Here is a 20,121-nt window from a genome sequence, read left to right as displayed (position 1 = left end):
TGCCTCAATGGGGCACCAGACCCATTACAGGAAACCCCCCAGCTAGCAGCCTGCCCACAGTCCACACGTGGGTGACAGAGCAGGGACAGGAACAGGACTTCCCTCTCCATGGGCCCCACACAGCACAGCTGTGAGTGTGACCCTGGCCGGACATCTGTGGGAGGCACTCAAGTTTTTAAAAATTTCTTTTGATGAGGATAAGAACGGAGGGTTGGTGGCGGGGTGGCGGGGAGGCCAACCAACCAAACGAGGCATGGAGACAGAGCTCAGGGAGGAGAGCGGAGGGAGCTCAGGGCCTGGGAGGGCTTGAGGGAGACGTCGGCAAGGGCCCAGATGGGAGCAACGGCCTCTGTGGTGCACTTCCTGCCTGCTGGAAGCCTTTCTCTTCTCCTGAGAGAACTGTAGAACAGAACAGGCCTAGAGTTGCCCCAACACCCCCAGGTCCTCCAGCCAGCCCATCCTGTCTGATGCCAGTTAGCTTTAGCCTAACCACTACTGGAAATCTCTAGGCCTGAATTCTGACTGCAGCACTTGGCAGGTCCAACCTCTCTTCAAGCTCTCGGGCACATGGCAGGGCATCTCCTTCAGCAGACGGCTAAGGGGTGACTTTCTTTACGTGTATGTATATACACATATACGTAGGTTAGCAATACATGTGGGTTTATGTGTGTGGATGCCAGAGTCAACACTGGGTGTCTTTCTCAACCTTACTCTTTGAGACAGATTTTCTCACTTGACCTGGGGTTGGCCAGTTGGCTAGGCTCGCTGGCCGGGAAGTCCAAGGATCCTCCTGTCTGCCCAGAGCTGTGCCATGCATGTGGGTTTGATGGATCCAAACCTAAGTTCTCATGCTTGTGTTCCAAGTCCCTCCTTCCCCCACTTTCTAGCTTCTTCCACTTGCACAGCCCCAGCCCAGAGGCCTCTGGGAGAGAGGACCACTGTGGTCCATGACTTGCTACCCTGCCCGGCCTCTTGCTTTATGCATGTCCCATACTAGTCCTCTACCTGGCTCGCATGCCTGGGTTGATTCTTTCCACACTCGGCACCCCTTACGGTCAGCTCTGGGGTGGAGGAGTTGATGGTGACCAGGACCTAGTGCTGGCTTCACCTTGTTAGTCAGTTTGAGAGGAGGACAGCTGAGGATTATGAATGATCCCTCTGAAGCCAGGAGCTAACTGTCATTGTGTGTCCCTGTAGGGGCAGGCTTGGAGGTCTTCTTTGCTCAAGCTACACCCAGTGAGTCAGACTACTTCCTGCTGCCTGTGGGTCAAGATGTAAGAGCTCTCAGCTCCTCCAGCACCGTGTCTGCCTGCATTGCTTCTCGCCATGGCGATAATGGACTAAACCTCTGAACTGCAGGCGAGTTACCACAATTAAATGTTTTTCCTGTGTAAAAGTTTCATTGTCATGGTGTCTCTTCACAGTAATAGAAACCCTAAAATGTCTGGCCAGTGGTAAGGCTCTGATGTTCCTACCTTCCTGCTACCCCCAGGATACACCTGCAGTCTGGTCAGGCAATGTTTGGTGCACCTGACTCCTCTGGGTCACAGGTGTCTGTCCAGAGTCCACTCTTCCACTTCCCGGAGCTTCCTGCCTCTTATGTTTTGTGTGTGCTTTTCCCACCTCTTGCTTTCCACCTCACACCTGAGAACCCCATATTCCTTCCAGGCAGGATGGGCAACTGTCAAAAAACACTGAGCTATCCAGCCCCCAGCACTGATTACACAGAGGACACCATATTTGAAGTCATTATCTAACCCCAGAAGCAGCTGACTGGCAGACATGGGCATGCAGGGAGCCTACATGGGTAGAGAGGGCTTTGCCATGTTACAAGTCACTTTCCCCAGTCAGCAGTCTTGCCAAGTGCCCACAGGCTACTGGCTCCCCACATCCTGGGCCTTGATTACATTCTCTCTTCTTGGCTACAAAATTATGTATTAGTGTTGAGGAAGTTTCTGATATGGAGGGGACAGCATATAAACATCAATGCAATGTTTAAAATCATAAAGTTCTATCTATGCCCAGACAAGTCTGGACATGACCTTAGAGCATCGTGGCCAGGGCAAGTGTCCTCTGACTTTGCTTCTGATGTCTCTGGAAGTTTCAGCATAATCATCCCATGTGTGTAAGATGGATAAGTAAACAAACACTCATAACTCAATCTAATTCTGGTGGCTGTGGGGCAATACAGGGCAGGAGGTGTTTGGCAGCCACTCACTCTGCAAGGTGGCTAGGGTAGAGACCCTGGCGGGTGGGGGGGACTGGAATACCTGAGCCAGTAAGGGATAAGGGCTTCTAGGCAGGGACAGGGGTGAACTTGGGGACAGTTTAACATTTAGCTTGCAGGATGTTTAAGCAAGAAAAGTAAGGCTGGTGTGGCAGGTAGGACCTCCTGGAACCCCTGTTTCCATCATGGGAGCCTGGCTTTCTCACCACGGGGTTGCCATTGTAATCCAGCCCCTGCCTATTCTATGTGGAAGGACCAACAGCTGCTCCTAAATGCTTCTGCTGGTGACTGATCCCTGGGCAGCCAGCAGACAGGCCAGTGGTGGTGGTGGTGGTGGTGGTGGCAAGATGGTCTGCAGAATTCTGTCCTTGTTGAAGTCACACTTGGGAGGTGATGAAGGACCCCAGACTAAGCAGCCATGCCTACTGTCCACTCCACAGATGGAGAGTGCCAGCAGGCACAGGGTGTCCTTCCAGTCATCTATTTCTAGTTGCATGTGGTCAGGACGAGGTGGGTAAGAGGGAGGGTTCTGGGTAGGCGGATGCACAGGCTGGCTGATGGCCATCAGAAACAGCCAGTGCCCTGTTCGGCTGTGCCAGGGCAGGAGCGGCTGCATCATCTTCCCAGACACAGCCAGGCCCTGCGTATGTTTGGGTGACCCAAGATGTTACCCAAGACACCCAATCGATCCAAGATAAGCAAGAGTGTTGGCAGGGGTGTAGGCGAGAGACTGGGGCACCCTCATTTGTTGCCAATGTCCCTTTGAGGTGCACAACTTAGCGTTGAGTCTGGGCCTATGATTTGGAGGCAGGATATTTTTAAAGGGTTTTCATAAGACACTTATTACTGTTTATTCACCAGGGTTTCGCCTGAGCTCTCGGCACTGAGACTGCAGACAGAACAAGGGGATGGCAAGTGTCTTGCCCGCTGTCCTCTGTCCACGGCCTGTGTTTACTTTGCTGTTTATGGACTCTCTCTGGGACAGAGCAGGGCTTCTTCCCCAAGCCACCAAATAGAGACCTAGCTAAAGGTGGGGCTGGCGTGGGGTACAGCGGCCACAGACTTCAGCCCAGAGAGAAGGGCTGCTCTGACCATTCACTTGTCCTGCATGACCAAGTCCTGACTTGGCTGCTTACTGAAGGAGAGAGAAGGAGCAGGAGGCCTATGCTCCTCACATCTACTGTGTGTCTCCACACAGACCACGCTTGCCCTCCACAGACCATGCCCACCCCCACAGACCACATCCCACCAACTACTTCCTCAACACCACACCCACAGAAGCCACTCCCCGACCACACCCCCATACACCACTCCCTGATCACACCCACACATACCACTCCCTGACCACACCCATAGAAGCCAGTCCCCGACCACACCCACAATGATCACACCCACAAGACCACATCTACCCAGGCTACTCCCAACCATACCCTAACACAAATCATACTGTTCCCAGACAGACCACTCCCTCAAAGAGATGCCTTTACAGACCACTCACGTACCTAGACCACACCTTCATATAGAATATGCCATGTACAGACCGTGTTTACTGCACAGACCACTCCCATACACAGACCACACCTCCACAGACCACACCTCCACACATGACATGCTGCCTTCCCAGGGTCCCCTCCTGGCACCACCATGCCACCTTTCACCGGATGAAGCTAACAGCACAGAACTGGCCTCTAACTCGCATCCGGGCTAGGAAGGGATCCAGATTAGAGGCCCAGGGCACCTGCTTCCCAGTGCTTGTTCTCCAGGCATGGAGAGCAGAGAGTGGAAGGAGCTAGGAACAGGGACATGGGAGGATTCTGAGCCACGGAGGGCTCTAAGCTGGAGGGTGCACATTCCCAATGGCCTCTCCAGCTTGATGCGTGCTGGGGAGCTCTACTCCAATGACAAGTGTGCACACCCACCGCTGTCAGCTGTGTATAGTCACTGTTGTTGGGCATGCACACTCATCACTGTCAGGTGTGCACACTCACCACCATCAGGTCTGCACACTCACCACTGTCAGATCTGCACACTCACCACTGTCAGGTGTGCACACTCACCACTGTCAGCTGTGCTCACTCACCACCGTCAGCTGTGCATATTCACCACCGTCAGCTGTGCACACTCACCACCGTCAGCTGTGCACACTCACCACCGTCAGCTGTGCACACTCACCACCGTCAGGTCTGCACACTCATCACTGTCAGGTCTGCACACTCACCACTGTCAGTTGTGCACACTCACCACTGTCAGGTGTGCACACTCACCACTGTCAGGTCTGCACACTCACCGTCAGGTGTGCACACTCACCGTCAAGTAAGCACACTCTCCACTCTCAGGTGTGCACACTCACCACTATCAGGTGTGCACACTCACCACTGTCAGGTCTGCACACTCATCACCGTCAAGTGTGCACACTCACCACTGTCAGGTCTGCACACTCACCACTGTCAGCTGTGCTCCCTCACCACTGTCAGCTGTGCTCCAGCTGTGCTCCCTCACCACCGTCAGCTGTGCTCACTCACCACCATCAGGTTTGCACACTCACCACTGTCAAGTCTGCACACTCACCACTGTCAGGTCTGCACACTCATCACTGTCAGGTCTGCACACTCATCACCGTCAGGTCTGCACACTCACCACTGTCAGGTGTGCACACTCACCACCGTCAGGTCTGCACACTCACCACCGTCAGCTGTGCTCACTCACCACCGTCAGCTGTGCACACTCACCACTGTCAGCTGTGCACACTCACCACCGTCAGCTGTGCACACTCACCACCGTCAGCTGTGCACACTCACCACCGTCAGGTCTGCACACTCATCACCGTCAGGTCTGCACACTCATCACCGTCAGGTCTGCACACTCACCACTGTCAGGTGTGCACACTCACCACTGTCAGGTCTGCACACTCACCACCGTCAGGTGTGCACACTCACCACCGTCAGCTGTGCACACTCACCACCGTCAGGTGTGCACACTCACCACTGTCAGGTCTGCACACTCACCACCGTCAGGTGTGCACACTCACCACCGTCAGCTGTGCACACTCACCACCGTCAGCTGTGCACACTCACCACTGTCAGGTGTACTCACCACCGTCAGCTGTGCACACTCACCACTGTCAGGTGTGCACACTCACCACTGTCAGCTGTGCACACTCACCACTGTCAGCTGTGCACACTCACCACTGTCAGGTGTGCACACTCACCACTGTCAGGTCTGCACACTCACCACTGTCAGCTGTGCACACTCACCGCTGTCAGCTGTGCTCACTCACCACTGTCAGCTGTGCTCACTCACCACCGTCAGCTGTGCTCACTCACCACCATCAGGTCTGCACACTCACCCCTGTCAGGTCTGCACACTCACCACTGTCAGCTGTGCTCACTCACCACTGTCAGCTGTGCACACTCACCACTGTCAGGTGTGCACACTCACCACTGTCAGGTCTGCACACTCATCACTGTCAGGTCTGCACACTCACCACTGTCAGGTCTGCACACTCACCGTCAGGTGTGCACACTCACCGTCAAGTTGCACACTCTCCACTCTCAGGTGTGCACACTCACCACTATCAGGTGTGCACACTCACCACTGTCAGGTCTGCACACTCATCACCGTCAGGTGTGCACACTCACCACTGTCAGCTGTGCTCACTCACCACCGTCAGCTGTGCTCACTCACCACTGTCAGCTGTGCTCACTCACCACCGTCAGCTGTGCTCCAGCTGTGCTCACTCACCACCTTCAGCTGTGCTCACTCACCACCATCAGGTCTGCACACTCACCACTGTCAAGTCTGCACACTCACCACCGTCAGGTCTGCACACTCATCACCGTCAGGTCTGCACACTCATCACCGTCAGGTCTGCACACTCACCACTGTCAGGTGTGCACACTCACCACCGTCAGGTCTGCACACTCATCACCGTCAGGTCTGCACACTCACCACTGTCAGGTGTGTACACTCACCACTGTGAGGTCTGCACACTCACCACCGTCAGCTGTGCTCACTCACCACCGTCAGCTGTGCACACTCACCACCGTCAGGTGTGCACACTCACCACCGTCAGGTGTGCACACTCACCACCGTCAGCTGTGCACACTCACCACCGTCAGGTCTGCACACTAACCACCGTCAGGTCTGCACACTCATCACCGTCAGGTCTGCACACTCACCACTGTCAGGTGTGCACACTCACCACTGTCAGGTATGCACACTCACCACCGTCAGGTGTGCTCACTCACCACCGTCAGGTCTGCACACTCACCACCGTCAGCTGTGCACACTCACCACGGTCAGCTGTGCACACTCACCACTGTCAGCTGTGCACACTCACCACTGTCAGCTGTGCACACTCACCACTGTCAGGTGTGCACACTCACCACTGTCAGGTCTGCACACTCACCACTGTCAGCTGTGCTCACTCACCACTGTCAGCTGTGCTCACTCACCACTGTCAGCTGCGCTCACTCACCACTGTCAGCTGCGCACACTCACCACTATCAGCTGTGCACACTCACCACTGTCAGCTGCGCTCACTCACCACTGTCAGCTGCGCACACTCACCACTGTCAGCTGTGCACACTCACCATTGTCAGCTGTGCTCACTCACCACTGTCAGCTGTGCACACTCACCACCGTCAGCTGTGCACACTCACCACCGTCAGCTGTGCTCACTCACCACCATCAGGTCTGCACACTCACCACTGTCAGGTCTGCACACTCACCACTGTCAGCTGTGCTCACTCACCACTGTCAGCTGTGCTCACTCACCACTGTCAGCTGTGCTCACTCACCACTGTCAGCTGCGCACACTCACCACTGTCAGCTGTGCACACTCACCACTGGCAGCTGTGCTCACTCACCACTGTCAGCTGCGCTCACTCACCACTGTCAGCTGCGCACACTCACCACTGTCAGCTGTGCACACTCACCACTGTCAGCTGTGCTCACTCACCACTGTCAGGTGTGCACACTCACCACCGTCAGCTGTGCTCACTCACCACCGTCAGCTGTGCTCACTCACCACCGTCAGCTGTGCTCACTCACCACTGTCGGCTGTGCTCACTCACCACTGTCGGCTGTGCTCACTCACCACCATCAGGTCTGCACACTCACCACTGTCAGGTCTGCACACTCATCACCGTCAGGTCTGCACACTCATCACCGTCAGGTCTGCACACTCATCACCGTCAGGTCTGCACACTCATCACCGTCAGGTCTGCACACTCACCACTGTCAGGTCTGCACACTCACCACCGTCAGCTGTGCTCACTCACCACCGTCAGCTGTGCACACTCACCACCGTCAGGTGTGCACACTCACCACCGTCAGGTCTGCACACTAACCACCGTCAGGTCTGCACACTCACCACTGTCAGCTGTGCTCCAGCTGTGCTCACTCACCACCATCAGTTGTGCTGACTCACCACCATCAGGTCTGCACATTCACCACTGTCAAGTCTGCACACTCACCACTGTCAGGTCTGCACACTCATCACCGTCAGGTCTGCACACTCATCACCGTCAGGTCTGCACACTCATCACCGTCAGGTCTGCACACTCATCACCGTCAGGTCTGCACACTCACCACTGTCAGGTCTGCACACTCACCACCGTCAGCTGTGCTCACTCACCACCGTCAGCTGTGCACACTCACCACCGTCAGGTGTGCACACTCACCACCATCAGCTGTGCACACTCACCACTGTCAGCTGTGCACACTCACCACCGTCAGGTGTGCACAGTCACCACCGTCAGCTGTGCACACTCACCACCGTCAGGTCTGCACACTAACCACCGTCAGGTCTGCACACTCACCACTGTCAGCTGTGCTCACTCACCACTGTCAGCTCTGCTCACTCACCACTGTCAGCTCTGCTCACTCACCACTGTCAGCTGTGCTCCAGCTGTGCTCACTCACCACCGTCAGCTGTGCTGACTCACCACCATCAGGTCTGCACATTCACCACTGTCAAGTCTGCACACTCACCACTGTCAGGTCTGCACACTCATCACTGTCAGGTCTGCACACTCATCACCGTCAGGTCTGCACACTCACCACTGTCAGGTGTGCACACTCACCACTGTCAGGTGTGCACACTCACCACTGTCAGGTCTGCACACTCACCACCGTCAGGTCTGCACACTCACCACCGTCAGGTCTGCACACTCACCACCGTCAGGTCTGCACACTCACCACTGTCAGGTCTGCACACTCACCACTATCAGGTCTGCACACTCACCGCTGTCAGCTGTGCTCACTCACCACTGTCAGCTTTCTCACTCACCACTGTCAGCTGTGCTCACTCAGCACTGTCAGGTGTGCACACTCACCACTGTCAGCTGTGCTCACTCACCACTGTCAGCTGTGCACACTCACCACCGTCAGCTGTGCTCACTCACCACCATCAGGTCTGCACACTCACCACTGTCAGGTGTGCACACTCACCACTGTCAGCTGTGCTCACTCACCACTGTCAGCTGCTCACACTCACCACTGTCAGCTGTGCACACTCACCACTGTCAGCTGTGCTCACTCACCACTGTCAGGTGTGCACACTCACCACTGTCAGCTGTGCTCACTCACCACTGTCAGCTGTGCTCACTCACCGTCAGCTGTGCACATTCACCATCAGGTCTGCACACTCATCACTGTCAGGTCTGCACACTCACCACTGTCAGGTCTGCACACTCACCGTCAGGTGTGCACACTCACCGTCAAGTCTGCACACTCTCCACTATCAGGTGTGCACACTCACCACTGTCAGGTGTGCACATTCACCACTGTCAGGTCTGCACACTCATCACCGTCAGGTGTGCACACTCACCACTGTCAGGTGTGCACACTCACCACTGTCAGGTCTGCACACTCACCACTGTCAGGTCTGCACACTCATCACCGTCAGGTTTGCATACTCACCACTGTCAGCTGTGCACACTCACCACAGTCAGGTCTGATACTCGCCACTGTTAGGCTGCCCTCCTTGTGATGGCCACCTCTTATCCCTGTCTTATACAAGAACCTGTGCAAGCCTGGGGTGGACACCGATTCAATCTGGAGCACAGCTCTCCAGGTTCTCAGGGAAGAAGGATGATTCAGGCCTAGACTCTCAAGGCTGCCTCCAAAGGACGCCATGGAAAACATGCAGTTGGGGAAGGCTTTTCTGGGACTGTCCCTTGCCCATGGCCTCAGGGCCAAGTATGTATGTTTGGGTGAGCCAAACAGGCTTCATGAGGAGGTGGGGGCAGGCCATTCCAGCAGCAGGAACCACAGGGACCAGGCCAGGACAGCAGGAAGGAATCTGGTTAGGGAATCAAAAGCCGCTCCACGTGCTGGAGGCCAGTCCTGAGGCAGCCTGGGGCTGTCTCCTTCGGATGAGGGGGCATAGAAAGGAGCTTGGCTACTGTCCCTGAGGATAACTCACAGGATCTGGAGGGAGAAGGAGCCCAGATTGTTTCTGAAGCTCCAGGGACCTTGTGGGGGAAGGGATGGACTCCAGAGTACTCCATGCCCCCCCAAATCTGGCTTTCCATTTTAGCTGGAGCAGCGTGACCCCTGCATGATCTCTGAAGAAAAGGAATTCTGCTGCTATCCACACAACTCCACGAAGTCTGAAAACCACTGGCTGAATCCCATCTACTTAATCTCACATACCATGTGGAAGCTGAGACTTAGAGACAGAGTGTCCCAGCATCCTCCAGGAAGGCAGCAGCCCCCAGCGCCTGATTCTTAGCCCACGGTCCAGTCCTTTCCCTCAGTGCTGGGCTGGGCTCCTCTGAAAGAAGCTCACCCCACTTCTTGGCTGACCCCGGAGAAGGGGTGGGGAGCTCCCAAGCTTGGAACTATTCCACCTCCCCACACCTGCTTCCCATTTTTGCAGGGATGGGGCAATCCAGCACGCGTTTCTTTTTCTCGGGCCAAGGAATTTCTATCAAATTAACAGATGCGAACCTGCAGTGGTGGTGCATGCCTGTAATCCCAGAGCACTAGAGGTAGGATCAGAAGGATCAGGGTTCAGGGCCAGTGCCCCCATCCATAGCAAGTTCAAGTCCAGGCCGGACTACATGAGATCCTGTCTCAGCAAAAAGTGGAGCCAAACGAACAGTTGTAAAAAAGCTGAGACAGGCAATCTGACCGACATGAAATCCAACTGTAAACGCAGCCCAGTGTTTCCAACCGCCTCAGCATGGGCCACGATGAGAAGGGAAGCAGGAGGAAGGCACAGGGGTCAGGGAGAACTCTCTCCCCTTTACCCCAGATACACTGCGGCTTGTGCAGAGGACACAGGGCTGGCCCAGGATGTTTAGTTTTGCATTAAGATGGTCAAAATCCACCCCCCCCCCCCAGCGAGCAACACTTTTGAGCTGCTGGAAACAAACAAAGATGACTGGAACCTTCCATGGGGGTCAGAGGAGTGATGCTGGCTCCATTTGGCTCCCTCGAGGGGCTGGTGGTGTCTTTATCACACACCCAGGCCAGCACAGGGAGCCATGACAGCCACTCCCACCCCCAGCATCTAGACATCCCAGAGACTTCCTCCCCTCACACAACTGGTCCCTGCAAGAGTCTCTCCACTTCCCTTCTCCTTTTCCACCGGACAGCCTCGAAGGTCACTTTGCACACTCGCCTCCACCTGTACACAACAGGGAATAGCTGTCCCTACCTCACAGGGGCAAGAACAAGACAGAAATAAGAGGATAGGACCAGGCTATGATAGAAGATACCCTGTTGTCATGTGACCCCGCATGCCCTCAAGAGGATGGGGGGCTGTCTGATCAGGAGTCTGAGAGCCACGGTTTATCTGACAGGAGCACCTTGTAGGATGTGGGTCTCACACATAGCCCACAGCCCAGGCTAGCCCAGGTCTCATACATAGCCCACAGCCCAGGCTAGCCCACTGCCTCTTGACCAGCTCAAAACCAGACTAATTTTCTTTCAAAAGCGCTCTGTCTTTGAACACTAGGACAATGGGAATGGATGACTGACGTCTGCGGAGCCTTTGGGAAGTGCAAGGCACCAAGCTGGGTGCTTTACCTAGCTCATCTCCTTTGGGCTCAGAAATAAACACGGTCACTGGCTCCACCTGATAACAGAGACTCAGAGAAGCTAAGTTACTTGCCTGAAGTCACACAGTGATCAACTCAGGCAGGATGTCCAAAGCCAGGCAGGTTGAGTGTCTGTGCTTCCTAAGGCAGGGAACAGGTCATCCGTATTGGAGTTCTCATCCAAGGGAGCTGCACAGGGCAGGTTCATACATGGTCTTTATGAAATGAACTGCCATTAGCATCTCTGGTATTCAAAGCCATCTTGAAGTTAGCGGTTCACACTTCCCCCAGGTCGGGCTCCAGAGACGTCTGACCTCGTATGCCAACTTGACCCGAGTTCTGCAGCCCATTCCACCCAAACATCTCTCTGTCCCCTCTCCTCCCAAGGCATCTTAGCCTAAGTCACAAGGCAGAGCCACACAAACACTCCTGGTCCAACTCTAACCGCTGTCTTTGGTCATTGCTTTCCCTGACTTCTGATGTTGAATCCGTCAGATTTCTGTTGGCTGTTGCCAAATGTATCATGAGTTCAGCCACCACCTCTGCCACGGACACCCTACAGTGTCACCAGCTTCCAGCTAGGCCATTATAGGGGCCTCCGTGCTGAAACACCCTGCCCTTCCTCCCTGTAACAGCCTCTACCGGCAACCAGGAAGGATTTTTATTAAAATGTCAATCAAAACATGTTAGTCCCTGCTGCCCACCAGCTTCCCAGTTACTCGACCTAAAATCCGCCCCCTTCTAGGGTCCCAAAGCTATCTGTAACTGCTTCCTGCCTCCTTCCTGACCTCGCGTCTCCCTTTCCCACACTACGATTCTCCAAACCCAGTGACCTGTCCCCAAACTCATCTGTTAGCACGGAGTTCCCCAGACCTCTACAAGACACTTCCTCCTCCTCCCTGATGTACCCCCTCTACATCTGCTCCCCTTAAATCAGGGGAGGCCACTAAGACCACCTTCACCATGAGTTTGTGGGGGGAGGTTCCATACTTGACCTTGTTCTGCAGGGACCCAGACACCCTGCAGGGGAGGCTCCCCCTGGCCTGCATGAAAGCCCAGACAGAAAGGCTGTCCATATACATTCTGGCTTCCATCCAGCAACCACCACTAGACACGAGCCAGGAAGCTTCCAGATGGCTTCAGCTCCTGGCCATCTCTAGGTCGTCTCCAGTTTCACATCTTTCAGCTAAGGCTCCAGACACACTGGGGCAGAGACCGGCTCTCCGTGGTTTGGTTCTCGACCCACGGAAGCCACAGGCAGAGAATGGTGGTTTTCCATACCACTTGGTATGCTGTGGTTTTCACGTGGCAAAGGGATCAGAACCCAGGGGTCTGGCGCAGCCGCCCCCACCCTGGTGCTTCCCATAGGGCTGTTCTGTTTCTATTATTGTTGTTTTTGGTGGATTTGACCCGGCTGAAATGACTTTTGCTGAGCTGTATGTTCCCGTGCAGCTGTCTGTGTTCCTACTGTGTGAATCCACAAGGGGGAGCCCGGTACTGGTTTCCATTACCGCTTGTGTCTTCAGCCGGTACACAGTAGGAACACAGAACTTCTGTTCAATCATAAATGCTTGAACACTGGGCAGCATTTCCTCTTCCGTACATGCATGCTTCCATCCTTGCCAACCTGGGGCCCTGGAGGCTTTCCGTGTAATTCTTCTCTGCCCCTTGGCACCTGCGTGACCAGCACAGCGATCCAGCAAGGGCTCTGTCCAGGTGGGAAATCCTCTGCTCGCTCAATCTACAACTTTAAAGGCAGCTTGTCTATACCAGAGAGCTCGAGGCATGGACAATGCGCAAGGGTGCAATAGAGAAGATCGGTAAGCAGGACCCTTGCTGCATTCCTTGCCCTGGGGTAGCAGTGGGACTTTGGAAAAAACAGGGCTGTATTCTGTCACATGGGGTAGGACCAAGTCCCAAGGGGGAGCTGCTCGAGTAAGCCAGCAAACTCTTCCCTCAGGGCAAGGTGGAGGTGCCCTCTTGCCTTCTGGCACTCCACTGCCCACCTGATCTGGCACTACAGAACAGAGCTGGGACCACAGAACATACTTGGTGGCTCCAGGGCTGGATGTGTGCTTGACACAATACATCAGGGACCCACCCCTGGACCTGGTCTGCCTTCCAGAGCCACTGCTCTCCTGGGTGCTGTGGGGGCAGGGGCAGGGGCGGTCAGCAGGCACAGGCTCAAGCTTGGAAGTGACAAAAACCACAGGCTGGGTCTGGTCCAAGCTGTGCTTCTTCCTGGCATTTGTGACCTTGAGTTGGTCATTTTCCTGAGCCCAGGTTTCTTCATTTGTAAGAGTCGGTACTAACGGCTTCTATCCTGCTAGGTTCTGGAGTCTAGGGAAAGGCCGCCAACGGCATCTACCTGTGGATGTTGTGGGGGACCCGTGAAAGAACGCAATCGCAACACAGGGCAGCTTCACGCGTACAGGGATGCCCCTCTCATCCCGCCCAGGTATAATGGTCTGTGATCATGAGGTGAGGAGGCACACAGTAGGTGCTTCATCCCCCATCGCCGCTATAGCGCCATCTGGTTAATCAATCAGCTTGTCGGCTGGATGCGGCTACAAATGACTTCTCTTCAGCGGGGATCAAAGTGCTGGGGACTAGTCCAAAATTCCAGCTGTGAGTAACTTGAGAAACACATTTTTCAGTAAGTCAAGGTAAAGACCGAGGCTGAAGACATCTGGCTAAGTGAACGGACGGCTTCAGAAAAAGAGAGGCTTGCTTTGTGGAGATGAGGAGAATGACCCGCTGCTGGTTCTAATTTAGGATGAAAAAAATCTTATTCTATTAGCCTAAATACCGCTCAGCTGGCCGATCGCGCCGAGCTCGGAATAATATTTTTCAAACAGAACCTGCTATTTCAAGTAATTACACAGCTAAAGGCAGCCATTTCGGGCTGAGTAAGATGTCTTCCTGGTTTCAATTCCCTCTGGTGTCATTTTCTGTTATATTTGAGAAATTCCTCAATAAAGATGTCAAATAGAGAGAGGCCTTCGCTCTCCAGAGCACAGACTTGGCCCCCGTCCAGGACCTGGTCAAAGACAAGCCATCTCCATAAGAAAATAGGCTCGCCTGCTCAAGAGCAAGGCACCGCGGACACTGCAGACGGGAAACCGACCTCAGACCTCAGCCTCACTTCTCCCAGGCGACTCTGGGCACTTTTCAAACCTCCCAGTGGCTCTCTAAGATGGTCAGGGCTTGCCCTGGGAATTCAGTGGGGCTCAGAGAAGAAGGCTACAAGGGAAACAAGCTCTCTGCTCTCCTTGCTCTTTCAGACCTCTGCAGTCAAAACAACACCCAGGCCCAACACTTTTCAGTGCATGACAGCCTGTGGCTCTGTGTCTGAGAGGAGGTGCGGGACCACATGCAGCAGTGTGGACAGGGGACCCTCCAGCAACACAGACAACCCCTCAGAGCCACTGACAAGCCTTGGGGGTAAGGGTGTGCTGAGAGCTTCGGCACACAGCAGGAAGTTCTAGGAGCAAGTACTGGAGCAGCCTGGGAAATTCACACTCTCTCCAGGGGGCAGCTGGGGAAAGCCCCCTCCAGTGCCACGCTGAGGGCAAGGGGTACCCCTCCCTGGATATCACACTTTTAGGGCCTCTGTTCTGCTTCTTTCATAGTTGCCAGCCTCTCTCTGGAACACTGAGTCCACAAGGGGGGTATATGATCACCTGGAACATGTTCCTTCCCCAAACCCTGTTCCTGACCATTCCCCGGGCATCTGGGACCCTAACAGGCCTTGTTTAAATAGCTCCAACCTTTTGATTATTAGGACAAAGGACACTTGTGTCTGAGCCACAGCCATAGGGCTGCTGCTTTGGGGTACAAGTCAGAACCTCAACAGGTTAGTGGTCCTCATACTCAGGGTGCTGTGGGAGTGAGGAGGGACAGAAAAGAGGGAGAAGAGCAGGCTCTGCCCACGGTTGTCCTATCTGTCACAAAGTGAAAGGAGTTCCTGGAATTCAGAAGTCACATCTGGCCTGCAGGTTGCCAGGAGAGCACTCGCATCTAGGGAGGGGGAGCTTCACAGTACCGTGGGATCAGAGTCCTGGGATCATAGGGATCATAGTTATATCGGATGGTTAGGTCACAAGGCCTTCCTTGTGATCCTGCCTGGAGTCTCGCAAACATCAGGGGTCAGGACAATAGTCACCAAGCAAGAGTTAGAGAAAAATATTGGTTTTGTTTGTTTGGTTTGTTTCGAGACAAGATTTCTCTGTGCAGCTTTGGAGCCTGTCCTGGAACTCATTCTGTAGACCAGGCTGAGATCTGCCTGCTTCTACCTCCTGTGCTGAGATTAATGGTGCATGCCACCACCACCTGGTGGCGGCGGCTTCTTCTTCTTCTTCTTCTTCTTCTTCTTCTTCTTCTTCTTCTTCTTTTTCTTCTTCTTCTCTTCTCCTTCCTCTTCTTCCTCCTCCTCCTCCTTTTTTCTTCTTTGAGATAGCACAGGCTGTCATGTGGCATAGGCTGGCCTTGTGAACACACGACCCTCTTGCCTCCGCCTCCCAAGTGCTAGGATCACAAGCGTGCACCAGGACTCCTGGTGGGAAATGCTGACGATGACATGCTATGGCCTAATTCTGAGGTGCCGACAATTCCTTCTGTGATGGTAGTGGTGCGAAATCAAATGTGCCCCTGGGTCAGAGGAGTCAGGACGGCTGTAGGCAACCAGCTTGAAAACTCTGCCGGGATACGATGGACATCCAGCCCCAAGTCTCCTCCAGATTTAGTCAGTCGGGCACTTTCTGTGAGGCTGGTCCTAAAGACCATTACACAGCTGTGGCAACTAAGGAGGGAGGCCCAAGGAGCTGGCCCCAGGTTCTGAGACTCAAGAAGAGTGGGGGTACCAGAGTCTTCGCTGGACTCTTCCGTGTCTCAGACCTGCTCATTTCTCAATTATAGCTTGCCGCAGTCCTCACTGCATCCCAACCATCAGCCTCCTCTCCCCCTGCTTTGTGTATGTATGTGTGTGTGAACACGTGGACATGTGGGCTTATGCATGTACACACGTACATGGTGCATGTACCAGAGAGGACCAAAAGTCATCCTCTGGCGTCATTTCTCAGGCATTGGCCTGAAACTCACCGAGCATGCTAGGCTGAGTGGCCAGTAAGCCCCGGGGCTCTTCCCACCTCTGCCTCTCAGCACTAGGACGGCAAGTGTGCACTTCTCGGCTTAGATTTTAAGTGTAGGTTCTGGGGGATCAAACCAAGGTCCCTGTGCTTTCCAAGTAAGCACTTTACCAACTGAGCCATCTCCCCAGCTCCCAAGCATCTGTTCTTAATGTGCTTCCTGGATGCAAGGCTGAGACTCTAAAAGTTCAGCCAACAAGCCTGGGGTCACACGGTCGGTCTGGGCTGGGGCCGGCTGCAACCAACGCCTGACTTCTGAGTCGGAGTTTTCTCTTGAGAAGGAAAAAGACCAAAAGGAAAAAAAAGACCAAACAAAAGAAGCCTGTAGAAAGGTCTGCCCTCGGCGGCCGCAGGGTCTGTGCTCAGGATGGGGGCCGGGAGGACAGAGAGGGGTCTTGCCTAAGTCTTTCATTTCTATCAGTGTAAAAAGAACCCAGAGTGAAAACAATGTTGTTGAAACAAACCCGTACAGACTTCGCCATCAGGCTGGAGGCTGGAGAGGCGGGGGCGGGGGTGCCTGCCCTAACAGGGGTAAGCGTGGCCCTTCCCAGAAAAGGACACAGAGCCCAGCCAGGGAGCCGAAGGTGTCACACATGATCTAGGGAGCAGAGAGCATGGTCCCGTGGGGGTGTTGGGGCATCAAAGCCGCTCATGTGATACATCTCACTGGCAGGTGACTCATGCTACGCCATTTCTGATGTCAGACATTCTGCTCACTACATCTGTGATTTCACGGAACCCTCACCCAACCCTACTAAGACAGGGATTACATATTCTCCATGTTGTAGATAGGAAACGGAGGCATAGAGAATCGAAGATACAGACCAAAGACTAAACAGCTCAGAACTGGAGAGCCAAGACTTAAGTGTCAAACCAGCCAACATCCAGGTCTGTTCCGCTGGCCAGAGTGATACTGCTTGCTTCTAACAGGATATCCCCGGGGACAGTGGTGGGCTGAGGCTTCACTGACTATCCAACCACCCAAACATATTTGCTGCGGACAGCCGAGGAACCAGCCGAGGAGGGGTACACACACCAGGTGAGGGGTGGGTGGCAACACTTCACCTGGGTGTGGCATTGCAAAAGCTGTGTGGTCCCCAGTCAAAGGCCCTGCTCGGCTCTGCCGTCCCTAAGCCCAGCCTCAAGGAGCTGCTTGCAGCTCCACACACACTGGGCCCAGACCTACAAACTCCTTCCCCCTCTGAGAGCCCGCTGAGAGCTTCCTCTTTGAAGCTCTGGCAATGCTGCTTCCACCCCCATGTTCCCCCAGCCAGGGGTAGCTTTTCACAGCCCCTTCTGGTCTTTGCTAACTCTTGTCCAGACCTCCGTTTTGGCACTTATTTGGGGTGTAATTACATGTTCACAGATCTGTTTCCCATAATGAGCTCATCTGAGCCCCAACACGCCTTAAACAAAACCAGACAGCATCTCTCAGACTGACACGCCACTAGGAAGGGGGGGCCCCGAGTGCTTGGGGTATTGAACCCCTCTACCTAGTGCTGACAAGCCAGCTGGCACCACGGGGGTCTGGCTGGCCCTTGCAGAAATTCCTGTATGCAAGGCTAGAGAATCCTGGTGATCTTTTAACCCTTCAGACCCATCTGCGGCAACGATTCTGAAGGACCACTTAGGGAACCAGGGAGGAAAATGTTTTCTGCCCAGACGCAGTCTGGATTCTGATGGCAAAGGCAGAAAGACGGCTAAGCCACTAAAGCATCAGTAAGGCTGGCTAGCTGACCATTCAATCTGTCCTCAGGGCACACCCCTCGGCTTTATCCTGTCATTTCATCCTGACACTCAGCCTGGTGACACAGTGCACACTGACCCGGAGAAGACAAACCTCGGAGACCATGACAGTTCTAACAGCTGTGGCAGCCTTCTTTCATTGACATGGGACAGAGATCCTGACAGGCCTAGAACCTGTTCACAGCCATGCTCCTGTCAATCACACATAGGCCCTCCTGGATCCACCTGCTATTCTTCTGCAGCTAACGCCAGGAGAGGGCTGGGAGCAGGTAGGTCTGCTCTGAGGGCACTGTACGGTCCACCAGTTGCTGTCCCTTGGGTTACAGGTTGTGAATCAACTCCACGTCCCCTCAAAAGAGTTTTAGCTTCAGAGCTATGAATGTGGCCTCTGCAGTTAAATCAGTTACTTTTCTTTTCTGGTTTCTGAGATCTCCAGCAACTTAGGGGAGGAAGCTGAAAGGGATGCGATCCGTCATGGTGGGAGGTTTTGACAAAATGTTGGTCACACGGCATCCGACACACTCAGAGGTGTTTCCGTGGTGACTCTGAATCCGGCCAAGAAGACAGGTTTAACCATCACAGCAAATGATGAGGATAAGATGAGGTAGTCATGGCAGGCCCTCATCCATTAGAACTGATATCGCTATGAGGACGGGGATCTGGACACTGTGAACGGCTACAGAGCTAAGACAGTGTGAAGACACGGGGAAACACCACTTACGAGCGTAGGAATTCTTGAGTGACAGTGGGCCAGGAGAAAGGCCTTGGAAAGAACTTTACCTGCCTCCCTCGGATAGAAATAGCCCTACCTCCATTTTGGATTTCTAACGTTTAGAGTTATGAGAGAATCAATGTCCATCGTATAAGCCACCCAACTCATCTCTTTGTCATAGCAACCCCCAAGAAGCTCGTACAGGCCTTTAGCAACTTTCGGCTGGCCGAGTGGCTAGATGGAAAAGCTGAGGCCATGTGGCAATGCCTGATACTAAAGGGACATTTAGGCTGACCACAGAGGTGGTCAGAGGACCAACGGAGGCTCGCCCGCAGGACTTGCCATTTCTGCTCCCTAATCTTCTGTATTTTCTCAACTTTATTCACCAAAAATGATCACAGGTATAAATTTTGTATAATTGGCTTAAGATATATTTGAACTGTGGACAGTCGGAGGAATACCAGACTATGGGCTGAACTGTATTCCCTCAAGTCCCATGTTGAAGGACTCTAACCACTGTTACCTCGAAATGTGGTTATATTTGGAGACAGGGACTTAAAGGGGTAATTACATTTGAAACTGGAACTGTTGAGGTGGACTTATTCCAATATGACAGGTGTCCTTAATGGTTTAATTAATTAACTAATTAATTATCGTGTGTATCTGTGGGCATGTGTGCCACAGCACACATGTGGAGGTCAGAGAACAACTGGCAGGGGCCGGTTCTCTCCTTCCACCACATGAATCCTGGGGACTGAACCCCGGGGGTCAGGCTTGGTGGCACTGTAGTGGTTTGAATCAGAAACGTCCCCTAAAGGCTCATGTGTCTGAACACTCGGTTCCCTAGTTGGGGAGGCTGTGGGACGTGCAGCCCTGCTGCAGGAAGTATGCCACTGGGGACAGACCCGGAGAGTTTACAGCCTCATCCACTTCCAGTTTGTTCTGTCTGCTTGGTGTTTGCAGCTGGAGATTCCTGCTTCTTCTTGCTGCCATGCCTATCCCCCCCCCCCCATGATGCACCTTTATCCATCTGGAATCATCAGCTAACAAATTCTTCCATAAGTTTCCTTGGCCATGGTGTTTTATCACAGCAATAGAAAAGTACCTAATACACTCTGTTGGGGAATATTATGTTACCTTTGTCTATGTTGCATTTGTTTAACACTGTGAAGCTGTGATACTTTGCCTGTCTAGAACACTTGATGGTCTAATAAAGATCTGAATGGCCAATAGCAAGGC

At 53.8% G+C, this 20,121-nt stretch overlaps 1 protein-coding gene across 3 annotated transcripts in view; it reads right to left on the bottom strand.

Annotated features, from left to right (window-relative positions):
* The window catches only part of Scube1 (signal peptide, CUB domain and EGF like domain containing 1), a 120,713-nt gene that overhangs the window by 77,393 nt on the left and 23,199 nt on the right, over positions 1–20,121 (bottom strand). The window lies entirely within an intron of this gene.

Source organism: Microtus oregoni, unplaced genomic scaffold (assembly GCF_018167655.1).
Source record: "Microtus oregoni isolate MIOR12 unplaced genomic scaffold, Mior012 000022F_ref0000154, whole genome shotgun sequence".
NCBI lineage: Eukaryota > Metazoa > Chordata > Mammalia > Rodentia > Cricetidae > Microtus > Microtus oregoni.
Note: the sequence above shows the minus strand (reverse complement) of the source record. Positions and strands in the feature narration are given on the sequence as shown.